This window comes from Myotis nattereri, assembly GCF_964212035.1.
Source record: "Myotis nattereri genome assembly, chromosome: 4".
NCBI lineage: Eukaryota > Metazoa > Chordata > Mammalia > Chiroptera > Vespertilionidae > Myotis > Myotis nattereri.
Genome location: NC_138079.1, coordinates 19,089,007 through 19,104,014, shown reverse-complemented (window position 1 = coordinate 19,104,014; position 15,008 = coordinate 19,089,007). Strand labels below are relative to the sequence as shown.

At 35.9% G+C, this 15,008-nt stretch overlaps 1 pseudogene across 1 annotated transcript; it reads left to right on the top strand.

Annotated features, from left to right (window-relative positions):
- The first annotated feature begins 1,049 nt into the window (after positions 1-1,049).
- LOC308518112 (ecto-ADP-ribosyltransferase 3-like) lies at positions 1,050-2,109 on the top strand (annotated as a pseudogene). The gene has a single exon. The product of its transcript is annotated as an ecto-ADP-ribosyltransferase 3-like (transcript).
- Positions 2,110-15,008: the final 12,899 nt, after the last annotated feature.

Here is a 15,008-nt window from a genome sequence, read left to right as displayed (position 1 = left end):
ACCTAAATTCTTGAACTTAACACTTTCTGACAAAATACATAGACTGCATATTTTTTCTGTATCAACTAGCAATAGACACAATATTTGAAAATAAAATTAGACTCTTAAAATTTGAAAATTGAGATTGCTTTTCTGAACTTACTGGACTTGAAGGCAAAGTTGATTCTGTTCCTCTTGGAAATGGGAATTAATAGTGCATGACACACAATGACAAAAGAGCGAAATTATCACTAAAGTAGCCTAATGGAACAAGACTTTGGCAGGGTTCGTGGCCACGGTGCTTGACTACCAGAATTTGAATGACGAGTTCTGGTGGCTTGTGAACAATGGCTGTCTCTTAAATACAGATTTGAAAAACAGAGAAATGACCATCTCAGTGTTTACAACCACATGTGAAAGAGTGGTACCAGTTAAATAACAGGCAAGTCACAAAAGAGAATATTTGAAAGCACTACCAGATCAAAAGTTACTTGGCATCATTTTTCCTTAGGAAAATGTATTTTAAAATAAAACAAAACTATTAATTCTAGTACAGTTAAAGAAAATGGTACCAGACCGGCTCTGCCATTATAAATAATATAAACCTGAATAGCACACTTTAAGTGCCAGTTTCTGGTTAGTGAATGGCAGGCACAGGTGACAGTCATGAAAGAAGCAAACTAATGAGGTGACAGACATGGCTCTTGGCCTGTGACATTTTCCCCTTTAGGAACTGGGAGCTGAAGTCCGGGTAGACCAGGAGAGCCTCCCTGAGCTGAACACTTTCTATTCCTTCTTATTCTAATTGTTGCTTTTGAACATAATATCCTTTTATATAACATTCCAGAGAATTCTTTATTTGTCCTTTCATGACACTCATGATTGTTAGTTCCTATGCGATATTGATCTTCCCGTCTAGTGTAGGTTGGGCTCCTTATAATCATTTATATTGAGAAATATCAGTGCACTCACTCAGGCTCAAGAAAAAAAGTCACTTAAACAGAAGTGGTAAAACAGGTAAAAATTCCAACCAATCTTGGCCCTCCCCCAAAAAACCTCTTCTAAAACACATGCTCAGGTACAAGGCAGCATGGGAACAAAAGCGGGCCACAGACAGCTTTCCTCAACTTCTCCAGACAAATAATGGAGTCGCTTGCCAGGCCCACCTGCTGTTCGAGGATGTGTGGGGAAATGCAAAAGCCAAGTGGGAAGCTCGGAAGACTCAGCTCTCTCTCCCCGTGAGTTTTAAGGATAACCATGGAATAGCCCTGATGGCATATATTTCTGAAGCTCAAGAGCAAACTTCCTTTTACCATCTGTTCAATGAAGCTGTGAAGATGGCTAGCCAATCTTGAAATGATTAGATCTATGGCTTCAAGTTCAAAGCTTTTCATTTTTACCTGTCCCGAGCCCTGCAATTGCTGAGAAGACCTTGTGAGGATAACTACAAAAATGCGGTGTATAGCACAAGCCAGGGAACTTCATTTACCTTTGGAGGGCTAAACCAAGCCAGATTTGGCCATTTCACCTTGGCACATTCAGCTAAACCTCAAGCAGCAAGTGACCAACACATTCTGTTAACCGTTCACACATGCTTTGGAGTTGCCATTGAAACATTTTTTGTTAGAGACAGTGAAAGAAGTATTATAATACCTCTGAATGAGATTTTTCATGTGTCACAGGATGGCTTAGCAATAATCTTATCCTTCTAAGCACAAACAAGACCTGCAGCCATTACAAGTGTTCATTTCTAGAAGGACTAAAAATGGCAAATTGTGTTGAGAACATGGAATATTTTCTATGCATCTATGTTGCCAGCCCTGGTGCTAAAAAACAGAAGCTTGAAGACCCTGGAATGAAAAGCCAGGAGTCCACTGTCTTACCTGGTATGAAGAGCCATGAACCCATCCAAATGCCTGGAATGAAAACTTCAGAATATTTTCCATTACCTGAATATAAAAGTCAAGAAGATATAGACAATCCTACTCCAGCACCAGCTCCAGCTCCAGCTCCAGTTCCAGGTTCCCAAACCCATCCCTCTGGTCCTCTGGCAAAATGCTCCTTCCACTGTTTGGGACATTTATCATTTCAATCAGTGCTTCTCCTATATATCTCTTTGTTAGTCTGTAGTCAGATAGATTCTTTATTACTTGAAGAACACTCCAGGCATCCCACAGCAAATGATCAAAAGGAATGTTGTATTTTTCACTTGTTAGCTAAAGTCAGTTGATAAAATGAGAACTGCATATGTTACTCACTTTTCAAATTCAGGAAGTTTGTTTTTTTTTATGTTGTAGAATCATTTTTACTTATTTGTATATTAATCTTATTGCAAAAACCTTAATTGTGGTTGAATTCAATAAAATACTTTAAGATTATTAGATATAAAACAAACAAAACAAAACACTCACACAAATTTACTAATCATCCCAAAAGTAAATGTTGTTTCTCAGTTGTTATGAAAGACACTAGAGGCCTGGTGCATGAAAATTCATGCAAGAGTAGGCCTTCCTTCCCCCAGCTGCTGGCACTGGCTTCCCTCCAGCCCCCGGGACCCAGGCTGCTTCCCTCCGGACACCGCAGCCAGGCACCCAGGACCTGGGCTTCGTTCTGGCCCTGGCTTCATCTGGAAGGACATCTGGAATGATGCCCAGAAGGATGTTTGGTCTAATTAGCATATTACCCTTTTATTATTATAGATATGCAAAGACTTTGTAAATATAAATGTAGTGTTTACACTTCTTAAGTTTTTAATTTGAAAAATATATATATGTTGCCAAATTTTAAATATAAGAACAAAAAATTAATTGCTGTGAAAGCATTTTGTTACTTGATTCATATGGAGTAACATATTATTTGAGTTCATTTATTCATGCTATAGATACATACATGAAAGCATATAACATCAAATTTATTATTATTTTATATTCCAAAAATGATCAAACACTTTCCACTTCTGAGGGATGTAAATGTTCTAGAAAACCTGGTTCAATTTCATCCTGTTTTTGCAGCTACAACTTAAGCATCTTGAAATTGTGAAAAGAGTGCTAATAGATAAAACTCTCACATGTAAGGCATATTTTAATTATTTTCATACAGTTGAAATAGTTGGGCATATATAAAGACTCATGATTTTTAAAATAATTATAAAATAAGCGAGTTGTGCTAAAAGAATCCCAAGCTTAGTATTGCTGAGCAAACATATCATACATACCTAACACTTGGTTAACTTTTCAAAGTTAATCTTAAAAAATAAAGTAGCCCAGCCAGTGTGCTCAGTAGTTGAACATCGACCTATGAACCAGGAGGTCATGGTTGGCTTCCCGGTCAGGGAACATGCCTGTGTTGTGGTCTCAATCCCCAGTGTGGGGCATTCAGGAGGCAGCCAATCAATGATTTTCATCATTGATGTTTCTATCTCTCTTTCCCTCTCCCTTCCTCTCTGAAATCAATAAAAATTGTTTAAAAATAAATAAAGCGGATTTGATTACCTTTCTGTGGCAATTCTGGTGGTTTTCGCCTGCCCTTATTAATTCACAGCATAGTCCAATCTGGAAAACTGCATTAAATATATCTGTTCCCAAAGAGTTTTGAACTGTTGTAGATTTTATTAACACATTAAGTTGTGTAAGAAAAATGAGTGGAAAATATTAAAGACCCAGGGGACAATGAAAGAGGATGCTGGTCTCTCACTCCAGTTCTGCATTGAGAATCTGTATCGCTAAGTGAACATCAATTGTTTAATGGTGAATTAGCTCATTTGTGTCCTTGCATTTAATTCAGTTTAATGCAGTGAAATTTAACAAATGTTTTTTCACTCTCTACTAATTACCAGTCTATTAGGTGTGAAGAGATCGAAAGGGAAATAAGGCATTATTCTTGTCCTCAGAATTCACTCTCCAGAGAGATTATCAGACCAAAAAGAAAACAAAACAAAAAACACACACAAAAAAACAGGAAGACAAAAAGAAAAGAAAAAAAAAAGAGCCAATGTGTTCTTTGTTATCTATAGTTTATTCCATTTTCCAGGAAATGTAATTGCCTGAATTGGGTCCCCTCTCAAAATTGATATGTTGAAATTGTAACACCCAGTACCTTTGAATGTGACTGCATTTGGAAATAAAGTCTTTAAAAAACGTGATTAAGTTAAACTAAGGCTGCTAGGGTGGGCCCTACTCTAATATAACTCAATGCAAACTCAGTCTGTGGTATTTTGTCATGGTAACCCTAGCAAAGTAATACGCTACATTACAAAACATTTTTTAAATGTATACATTTACTTAACATATATTTAAGAGCCTACTTTTCACTGAGTTCTTTACAACAAAGAAGCAATGAAAAAGAAAGACATTATCTCTGAATAATAACTTTTAACATCTAATCAGGGTGAGAAAGATGAATACTAATAAATAATTCCAGTTTGATGAGTGCGAACATTTATTTTTGTATAGTTTATTATAAGAACAGACAACAGGGAACCTAAATGAAGTTTATCAAGAGAGTTTTCCCTTATGGAGTTACTTTTAATCTTTTCTATAACAAAAGGTTGTGGTTGGGCAAGCTAAGGAATGTGGTGGCAAAGGAGGAGAGTGTCCTTGTGGGAGAAACCTATAAGAGGAGAAACTAGCTGCACCTTCATTAGACAAGTTGATGAGACTGAAGAGTAAATCGGTGAAAGACAAGTTGAGAGAAAGGTAAGGGTCGAAATAAAAATTAAATGTGTTTCAAAAGAGCAGAGTCCATTTTTTTTCTAATTTTTTGTTTGTTTTCACTTTTGTTAAGGTGCTATTTACATACAAAAACAAAACAAAACAAAACAAAACAAAACAAAACAAAAAAGCCCTTCTTGTAAGGTATTCAGTTTGATGATTTTGGCCATTTTATGTAGTCATAAACCACCATCACAGCTGAGACATGGATGGTAAGAATGGAGAAAAAGAACACTGATTAACTGCTGGTGGAAATGCAAATGGCAGTGCTACTTTGGACATTTTGACAATTCTTAGTCTTCTTATCAGATTACCCAGAAATTTTGCTCCTAGTTACCAATTGATTTAAAGACATATGTTTACATGAAAATGTGTGCAAATTATTATATCAGCTTTATTTATAACTAGAAGCCCAGCGTGCAAAATCGTGAGGCTCCGCCCACCCGCCTGCTGCCAGCCTTGCTGCGATTGGAGCCTGTGGGCTGTGCCACGTGACCCGTGAGCCCTACCCTGCTGCCGCCAACGGCTCGCGGTCGGGTGGGGGGAGGGGGGGGGAGGGACCGAGAGGTGCTCCATGCACTTTCTGGTGAGTCTGGTTGTTGGTTGTTACAGTGTGACAGCGTTAGTGCCATAGGCCTTTTATAATATAGATTGCCCCCAGATGAAAGCAGCAAAGAAGCCCTTTAATAGGTAAGTAAACTAACTTGCAAATCTGTGAAACAGAATATTATCTATGTATATAAAAGCCTAAGTGACCATTATGACAGGAAGACTGGATGACCAGACGACTGGCCAGTAGCTATGATGTGCACTGACCACCAGGGGGCAGATGCTCAATGCTGGAGCTGGCCCCCTGGTGGTCAGTACGCTCCCACAGCCAATCTCCTGCGGCTGGCCAACCTCCCACGGTCCCTTCCCCTGGCTGACCGGCCCGATTGGCCCAATTGCCAGCCAGGCCGAGGGACCTCACCCGTTCCCGAATCCTGCATTGGGCCTCTAGTTCAGCAATGAAAAAGAAATAAGCTATAAAGCCATAAAAAGAAAGTTGACAAACACTCAATTATTAGGGCAGACATCAGAGTTAATCCAGTTTACAATATGCATACTTGTATGATATGATATATGATATGATAGCAAGAGGATTTTCCTCTCCAAAACCCATAACCCCAGTCTAGTCACGGGGAAAACACCAGCCAAATCCCAGCTGAGGACCATTCTACAAAACACCTGACGCAGCTCAACAAAAAACAGGGAAGTCTTTGTCACTGTCATAGCCCCGAGGTTGCTCAGGAGCCATGACTGCTAAGTGCGGTATGATATCCTGGGTGCATCTTGAAATAGAAAAACGTAAGTAAAAACTAACTAACATGAATAAAGAATAAATCTGGTTGAAAACAATGCATTGATAGCAGTTAAGCAATGCTGTGGGGTTTATGGGAACTCTTTGTACTGTCTTCAAGTTGTTGTTTTTTTCCTATAAATCTAAATCTATCATATAATAAAAAGTTTACTAAAAAGAAGACACTCCCTATATACACACATCCTAAAAAGTAGGCGGGCCCTAGCCAGTTGGACTCAGTGGATAGAATGTCGGCCTGAGGACCAGAGAGTCCCAGGTTCGATTTCCATCAAGGGCAAGTACTTTGATTGCAGGCTCCTCAGCCCAGGCTCTGGTTGGGGCAACCAAACAATGTGTTTCTCTCACATCAATAGTTCTGTCTGTCTTTCCCTCTCTCTTCCACTCTCTATAAAAAATCACTGGAAAAATATCTTTGGTGAGGATTTTTTAAAAAATGTAGGCTGTTTTGATAACAAATATGGATAAACTGTTTCAGTTTATGGGTCAGAAATCTATGAAAACATATGAATTCTTCCTGGAAATATAAAAAATGGAAGCTGTGCTAAGGCTGTTGCTGAGTGTTTTCAGTATCACTGTCAGTAACACAAAATCTAGGTTCGCAAACAGAACCTTGGGGTGGAAATAGAAAGAAATTGTGGTCAATTGAATAGAAGCACCCAGATGGATAAGGAACACAGAAGAGGAAATTATCACTTTTTGCAGGCTTTCGCTTCACAACGCAAGGCAATGATTTTCTTAGCCTTTTCTCTTACATGTGGTGATGAGTTATGTTCAAAGTTAGACGAAACCTAAGAGGTTTTTTGTTTGCTTTTGGAAAGGAGCATCCAACTGAAGTCACGTTATAAGATTTTCCCAGAAAGCATTTGGATGATTTAGAGATCAGACATCAAACAGGATTCCTTGATGACGCTCCTGATTAACAGCCATTAAATTGATCATTTCTATAGCATTTGCTTGTGTATGTTTATATTATTTCTTCTATAAGCTTAAAAGAAATACTGCCTTAGAACTAGACTGTGCGGTTTATAACTAACAATGAGCAGCTGGTACACCACGTGGCTGTGGACTAGGATGAAATCTCTTTTGAATACCTGCATGGATAGGAAGGTGAATGCTGCCCTGTTCTCTTCATGTAAGTGGCTACGGTAGGAATCAGAGTAATGTCCACAAGGGTGTGTGTGAGTGTAATATAACAGCTAAAAACCAGTGATGATTTGTTTCTATAACTTCAAAAAAGACAAACATGGAAGCTTTGTTTGCATATTGAAACACATCTCTGGATATGATCAGTTCACAACTGCCTGGGTGAGTCAGTACATAGAGATCGTAACGTGTACTTGAACTTCACCATCACCAGCAGTACTCAGCATTTTTGATAACTCAGCCATCACCGGCCCCAATCCAGTAGAATGTTCTTGGGGCCTTGGGAACTGGATTTGGTGTGGACCAGTAGTGGAAAGTATTCTTATGGCGACTCAGCTTGGGCATTTAGATAAGGATTTGTCCACTTAGAGAGGAACACAAGAGGGAGCTATTTTCAAGGAAACTGGACTTGATCGAGCAGTGCAATTGGAAAGAGGAAGAAACATTCTGATCAAAGTAAAAGACAGTGAACAGGTGAGTTAGTGGCTTAGGGTGTATGTGTGGGGACATTCTGAGGAGCCTAAAATATGGCAAGCCACCAGTAATAAGTGTGGGCAAATAACATTATTTATGGTGACCATATGACAACTCTTACGTTAGGGCATTGGAATTTGCAACTGGGAGTCTCAACAATTTGTGTTATGCTGTTGTTTTGAATGCTACATTGCTTTCCATGATAGGTTCTTTCTGAAGACTGAGTCTACTTAAAGCAGAGCAATGTCTGCTTTGTGTTGTGAGTTTGATTGTGAATTTGAATCCAAACCATGACAGCAGGTTGAGCAGAGTGAATAGTGGAGCTCCATAAATGGAAGATAATCTATCCACAGTGAATGGACCCAGTCATACCGTATCAAATATGATCACTTAGACAATAAATTATATTGTCTTCCTTTTTAATTTTAGCAAATGTGTTTGAGAATATATATGCCAAAATGTGTGCAGATCATAAATGTATACAGGAAGAATTTTTATAAATTAAACTTTACTGTGAAATCAGTATCCAAATAAAGGAATGTAATATTGTTAGCATACCAGAAGACACTTCCAGTCATTATCTCCCTCCAAGATAACCCTTCTGAGTGCTAATAACCTTGATTTGTTCTGTCATTTCTCGAACTTTATAAAAATGGATGATGCAAATCATAACCTTTGTGATTGTCTTCCCCCCTCCCCCGCTTACACAATTATCTCACCCACATTCAGTCATGCTGTTGTGTGGAGCAAAGATTTGTTTATGCCCATGGCTAAATAATATTTCGTTATGTGAATGCACCATAATTTATCCATACATTTGGAAAGGTACTCTTTTAACTATTCATCTTAAACTTTCAGAAGAAAGATGGTAATTGTCCTTTAAAAATATTTCACTTTACATTTTTTGAGAAACATAAATTTTATTCTTGAAGTCTTGCTGTGAAAGATTATTATTTTTTGTGTGTGGCTCTCCCTTCTATTTAGAGCATTCTTCCTACAAACGCCTACCGTTTATGTCTGTTTCAGTTGCCCTTCCTCGCCCGCTGTCTCCCCCCCCCCCGCCCCCAACCTTATAGTGTCTCAAAACCAAAATCTTCCACATAGTTAACATCCATCTTGTGGCTAGGATTGACAGTTGGTTTCCATGGTGAAGCCAATAGCCACATTTTGCTGGCCCCATCTGTTTCCAGTTCTTAGTTATTTCTGTTGTGTTATTTCGCCTTTGGGAATTACTCTTGTTTTCTGTGAGTTTGCAAAACATTTAAAATGAAAGGAAATGACACTTTATAATATAACATGTACTTGTTTTGCAACATTTGGACTTTTAAGACTATCTAGCCAACTAAACTCTCTGAAACAAATTCCTTGCAGCTTTTTAGGGTTGATCTTTTTATTTCTCTCACACAGAATATGCATGGAGGAATAGATGATAAGTTTTACTTCAGGCATAGAATAGTGTCAATAAGTTATTTTAAAAATATGTACCCCAGTTAGTTGTTCACATTTGATTATGTGCCTAGTTTTAATGACAGCATGAATACGTTCATATTCAGGACTATAACACTAACCTTATATTGATTAAAAACTCAAAGATTCTGTCTATTGTCATAGCAACTGCCCATATTTTCCATGTAGATATCAATATACCATTTTCTTTCTCTAATATTAGGCAAATTCTATGAGGTCTTGCTGCATAGAATGCATAATATGCAGGTAGATTACTTTAGTTCTACTTCACACTGAAGACCTTGAAACACAGAAAAAATCCACTGAAATGAAAATGATTAATGTTCCTTAAATAAAACATTTTTATACTGCTTATGCATAAAATATAAGCTTTAATATAAGTATGTTCTGTTATTTTTAATTAAAGAGACTTTCAATTTTAGATATAAAAATACAGATAAAAATAACCCAAATTATGTACATTAAATAAAAATATACTGCTTTGCAATCTTGTGCTGCTATTTTTACTCTCCCAGATTATCCCATTTTGATGAGAGCCCATTATTAGATCATTAACTGCATTTCATAATGACATTTTATAGATTAAGTGATACTAGATGAATGTGTGACAGTTACTATATTCATAATCCTATGACTAGAATTACTAGTGACAGAAATAAATCTAACTACCACATTTTGACCTTTGGGGTAAACTCTCAAAATCTATAATAAAGAAAATTGTGCTATTTATGATAAAATATCATGTAGAATTTTCATTTATCTTCTAGTTTAATAAAACATCAAGTTTTATAAGAGTTTACAGAAATGGTTCACAAATGTGTACTTTTTTTGCATTTTCTATCATGTTGTCCTTATAGTGTCTCAAAACCTTAATGAGAATACAGACTATAGAAAGGTATTAGCATTAGGAATTTAAATTATATAATGAAAACTTTCTTTAACTCTTTAAAATACATTATTTAAAATAAATTTATGGTATTGCAAGCAACAAATGAAAATACCTTGCTGAAGCTATAAATAATTGTAGGAAAAATATTTTATTGAATGCTTAGTTTTAGTCTGTGTACACCCAATGCAATTTTTTCTAATGTGAAGATCACAATATACTAATAGGGGTTTCTTTCTATTTTGAAAAGTTAAAACTTTGCTAATTTTAATTAATATAAATGACCAATATTCACCATGACATTATTTTGAATGAAAGATAAGTGACCACTTACATTTTAAACACATTGGAACTATTTTGGAAAGGATTTAGAGGTAGGAAATAATTAGAATAGTATATGTGTGAGAGTGTGTATGTGTGTGCTCAAAATAGGGTATCAAGAACACAATAAATGAGCTATTTTTTATAAAATCTGAGGTAGAAAATTTTAGATAATTGATTTGTTTATTTTAATATCAAGTACATATCGACCAACCAACACTACGGAGGTGGTAATGACTATTTAAAACAAATATTGGAATGATAATTTTAAACAAGCCAAAAAATATATAGGTGAATTATATTCCTATGAGGCCAATGAATTATTGACTTTTTTACACTAATATAAAATAAAATGAAAGCAATTGAATAATACAGTATTTATTTACAACTAGAGGCCTGGTGCACAAAATTGTGCACGGGTGAGGTTCCCTCGGCCTGGCTGGTGATGGGGGCCTTCTAGCCCAGTCCTGATCAGGGCCAATAAGGCTGGTCGGCCAGGGGAGGGACCATGGGAGGTTGGCTGTGGGAGCACACTGACCACCAGGGGGCAGCTCCTGCATTGAGCATCTGCTCCCTGGTGGTCAGTGTTCATCATAGTTACCAGCTGGTTGTCTGGTCGTAACAGTCACTTAGGCTTTTATATATATAGATGTGTATATAAATATATAATTTATATACAATACATTGAAATATAAATGTATATATATGTATACATATACATATATATATATACATACATATATATATAAATTTGAATCATACATATTCCTCCAATACATTGATTTTTATAATATTAATATATTTCTGCATTTGTGGAGCTAAATTGTGGCTTGTCCTGTTTAGGTACATCTACAAATACTAAGAAGAATTAAAATTTTAAAGTTAATGACTAAATTTAATGAAAACTTATGTAAATATATAAAATTTTTCCAGGAATTTTGGATTTAATTATTTTAGAAGCACAAACATTTTAATGGGTAAATAAAATGATGCACTTAAATGTAGCAGGAATACAGGAGTTACATCTTGTAGCTTCCTAGTAGATGAAAAGTGGTGTGTAAAGAAATATTGGAAAGGCTGTTATTGATATGTAATATCTATAATAATAAAAACGTAATATGCTAATTAGGCCAGACAGCTGAATGACCTTATGGACGACCTTCAAGACAAAGCCGGGGCTGGGAGGGCCGAGGCAGCTGCTGCACCTGTGAGAGCTGAGCCACTTGCACAGATTTTGTGCACGGGGCCTCGGGTATTATATAAAGATAAACTTAATTACTTTGGAGAAACATTTATAAAGTATAGGTTTGTGTGTAAGTGTGGATACATAAGACTTTTACAAATTATGTAGACTCTAACATTGCCTTTTAAATCACTGGAGAAAGTCTACCTCCCTATTCATGTTCCACAGTATATGTATACACATAGGTAGTAGCTCTCAATAAATGCATTCCCATGTTTTTTTTAGGTATAATGTCTCATCATTTAGGCACATAGGAATAAAAACAGGAAAAAATAAAGTCAATGAGCTTTTATTAATGCACAGCGGGTGCCTTATAAGACTGCACGCTTACTGCTTTCAATTTAAACTGAAAGAAGCATCTCTGAAGCACTTATTTATAAACTGGAAAGGATGAATGTAATTAAAATAAATTGGCTGGCATGGGTTAATTATCTTTTTCTTACCTTTCTTAATGAATCTTTTCTTAATACAGGTTATAATTTAAGTCAATACGATTCTCTATAGAAATATTCATATGAGAATCAAATTCTGATTAGACGTTATTTACTCATGTCATTTCCAGACCACTGGATCACTTTCCACAAATCATTAGTATAGGTCTCCATTACACTCTTCAAAATCCTAGTATAAATAATTCTATTTCTGTCTGTAGACATTGAATCATGAATATGGAATGGCTTCACCTGACTTCACTTGAAATTCACTTAATTTTCAACTCTGTTAGCTGTGAGGTGAGTAGAAAATAATTCAGTTCAAAATTGCAGTGCAAAGTATGCTTCCATCCTAGGAAGAGAAAAATCGATGTCCTGAATTGACTTGTGATTTATTTCATAGCTTTATATAAGAATGATGACATCCAAATCATCTGAATTTTTATCCTTGTATATGTGTCATTCACTGTTTATTAACTTCATGATTATTTGTGACATGACAGACTGGTCAAGTTCCTGTACCTTGTCTTGAATCAGGGAAAGTTCAAGACAGTAGACGTGGGCATCCTCTCTCCCTGCCTCTTTCTCTTTCTGATTTAAATCTAAAGCATACATAGTCAATTTTTCCTTATTATCCTATTCCTGTGACAGAGATATAGAATGAGTGGTTCCCTCATCTTTAATAAAAAGCCTTATTTTTGAGGGGATATATATATATATATATATATATATATATATATATATTGATAGAGTATTGGTATGTTGTTACTTCTATTAAATGGTACATGTTTTTCTCACTATTCTCATTTGCCTTTCTGTTATCAGAAACTTACCCTGCAGCAAAGCCCAGACATATGTGCAAAGGTATTTATAAAATAACTACCAATTCATTTTATTTATAATAGTGAAGACTTGAATAATCTCAACATTAATAAAATAGGTGACTAGATTATCATATCATACTGTAGTTAATTTAAATAAGGAAATATATAGTAACCAAATATATATCTAATCTATTCTTCATTGAATAAAGAAAATTTTTTCAAAACATTTTTATAGTCAGATTTTAATGATGTAAACACAACCAAGAAAAAAGGAATATGGGTTTGTGTGTATGAATATATATTTTGTCAGATTACATAGGATCTGAGATTGTTTTTTGAATCAATGGAGAAAAAATATTTCTCTCTGTTTATGTTCCATATTATATTCTTAAGATCCATATGGAATATTTCTTTAGGCAAGGCTTTTAAAAACATGTTAATGAATTATATGATTTCCCCCAATAGATTTCTATATATATATATATAAAGCCCATGGCCACAACCAGTCACCAAGAGGTGCATGGAGCACCTCTAGGTCATGAGCTGGTGCTCGTGGCTCACGGGTCACTGAGGGACTCACAGCTTGTGTGGTGAAGCAGGGCTCACTCGCGGCTCATGCAGCAAGGCAGGGCTCACGGCAGCAAGCTACTCGCTTACGGCAGGTCTGGGGTCCTGCCAGCATGGCGGGTCTGGAGTCCCTTTTGGCGCCGTGGGTCTGGGTCTCACGCAATTTTGCGTGCTGGGCCTCTAGTATAATAATAGCTGCTCTATCAATTTCAAATTTGACTTATCCAACAGAAAATGTTTCTCCTACTGTCCAAGGGATTAACCATGAGTTCAATGCCTCCAAATATATAACTGACCTCTTGCTCCTCTTATTAAATATTTCACTAATATTTAAATGTTTTTAAATATTTCCCAAGCCAAACATAAAAATAAAATAAAAATTGAAATGCTTTCTTTCATTACTTGCTCTGTGCTCTTTGTCTGGACACTCTGATTAATGTCCTTTTGCACACAGCCTATGTCTAAAATGTCAGCCTTCAAGGCCTCGGCATTTATTCATTTACTCATTCATCTTCACTCCGTGTCTTCATTCATTCTCTCGTTACTGATAGCTTTGCAGTATCTCCCAAACAAGTTTTTTCTTATAATCCAAACCTTTTAGACAGTTTCTTACTAGATATTTTGCTAGCACCTCAATGCTTCAAATTACAAAATAAATTTAATATCATGAAATATTGTACATGAAATATGAGAATATATGAAAAATATAACCCTGAAATCTCAAACCATTCTGAACCTGTCAAGCCAACAGCCATACTCCCTCTCAAAGATGTTAAGTCTGCATCTTTAAAGAAACCTCTTAACTTAGGTAATCATCCTTTCTCACTAGAATTACAAGAAATTATCTCCTAATCATCTCTCTCTCTTTCATTTTTTTAAAGACACAATGCACACCTCTAATATATCCATTCTTTAAGTTGAAGTACGAAGGATGTTTGTACAAGACAACTTTGATAAACCACGCCTCTGCTTCTACCCTCAGAGATATAATTCAATTCCTTTAATATCGCTGCAAATTGTGATTTTTATGATTTGCCACTTTTTAGCTCTTCAGTCTCAGAGAGAGATATGTGTTTACCCAGGTCCCATTGTATTCTTGTCCTTCAGAATCAGTTCTGAATAAAGTACATTTAAAAATTCCCTCTGCTTATATTCTAATACCTCCAGTCCCTTTCAATTGGCAAACTGTTATTTGAGCCAATCTCCATTGCAAAGTCTTTTCCAAACAAACCAGGTTAGGCATCAATCACATCAATCTTGTGTTTCTCTATACCTAGTATCCCAAGTGGCTATTTACTCAATACGTTCTCTATTACAAACTACCAGACAACAATATATTTGATTGCCCAGAAAAATTCCCTTTACAAAATATTTTGTCTTCTCTGGAAATGAATTTAAAAGTTATAATATTTCATAGTGAGCACTTGTAAAGATATTGCCCTAAATGGTGGCACAAAGTTTATCTAACATTAGCATAAATTTAAACACTTAGAAAGCTTTAATACAGCAAAAGTTATTCATAAGAAGTCATGCGAATTGTTAATTCCATTCCATTTAAATTATAAGTGTGTTAAGTTTAAAGTCACTCATTGATACTTCTCTCA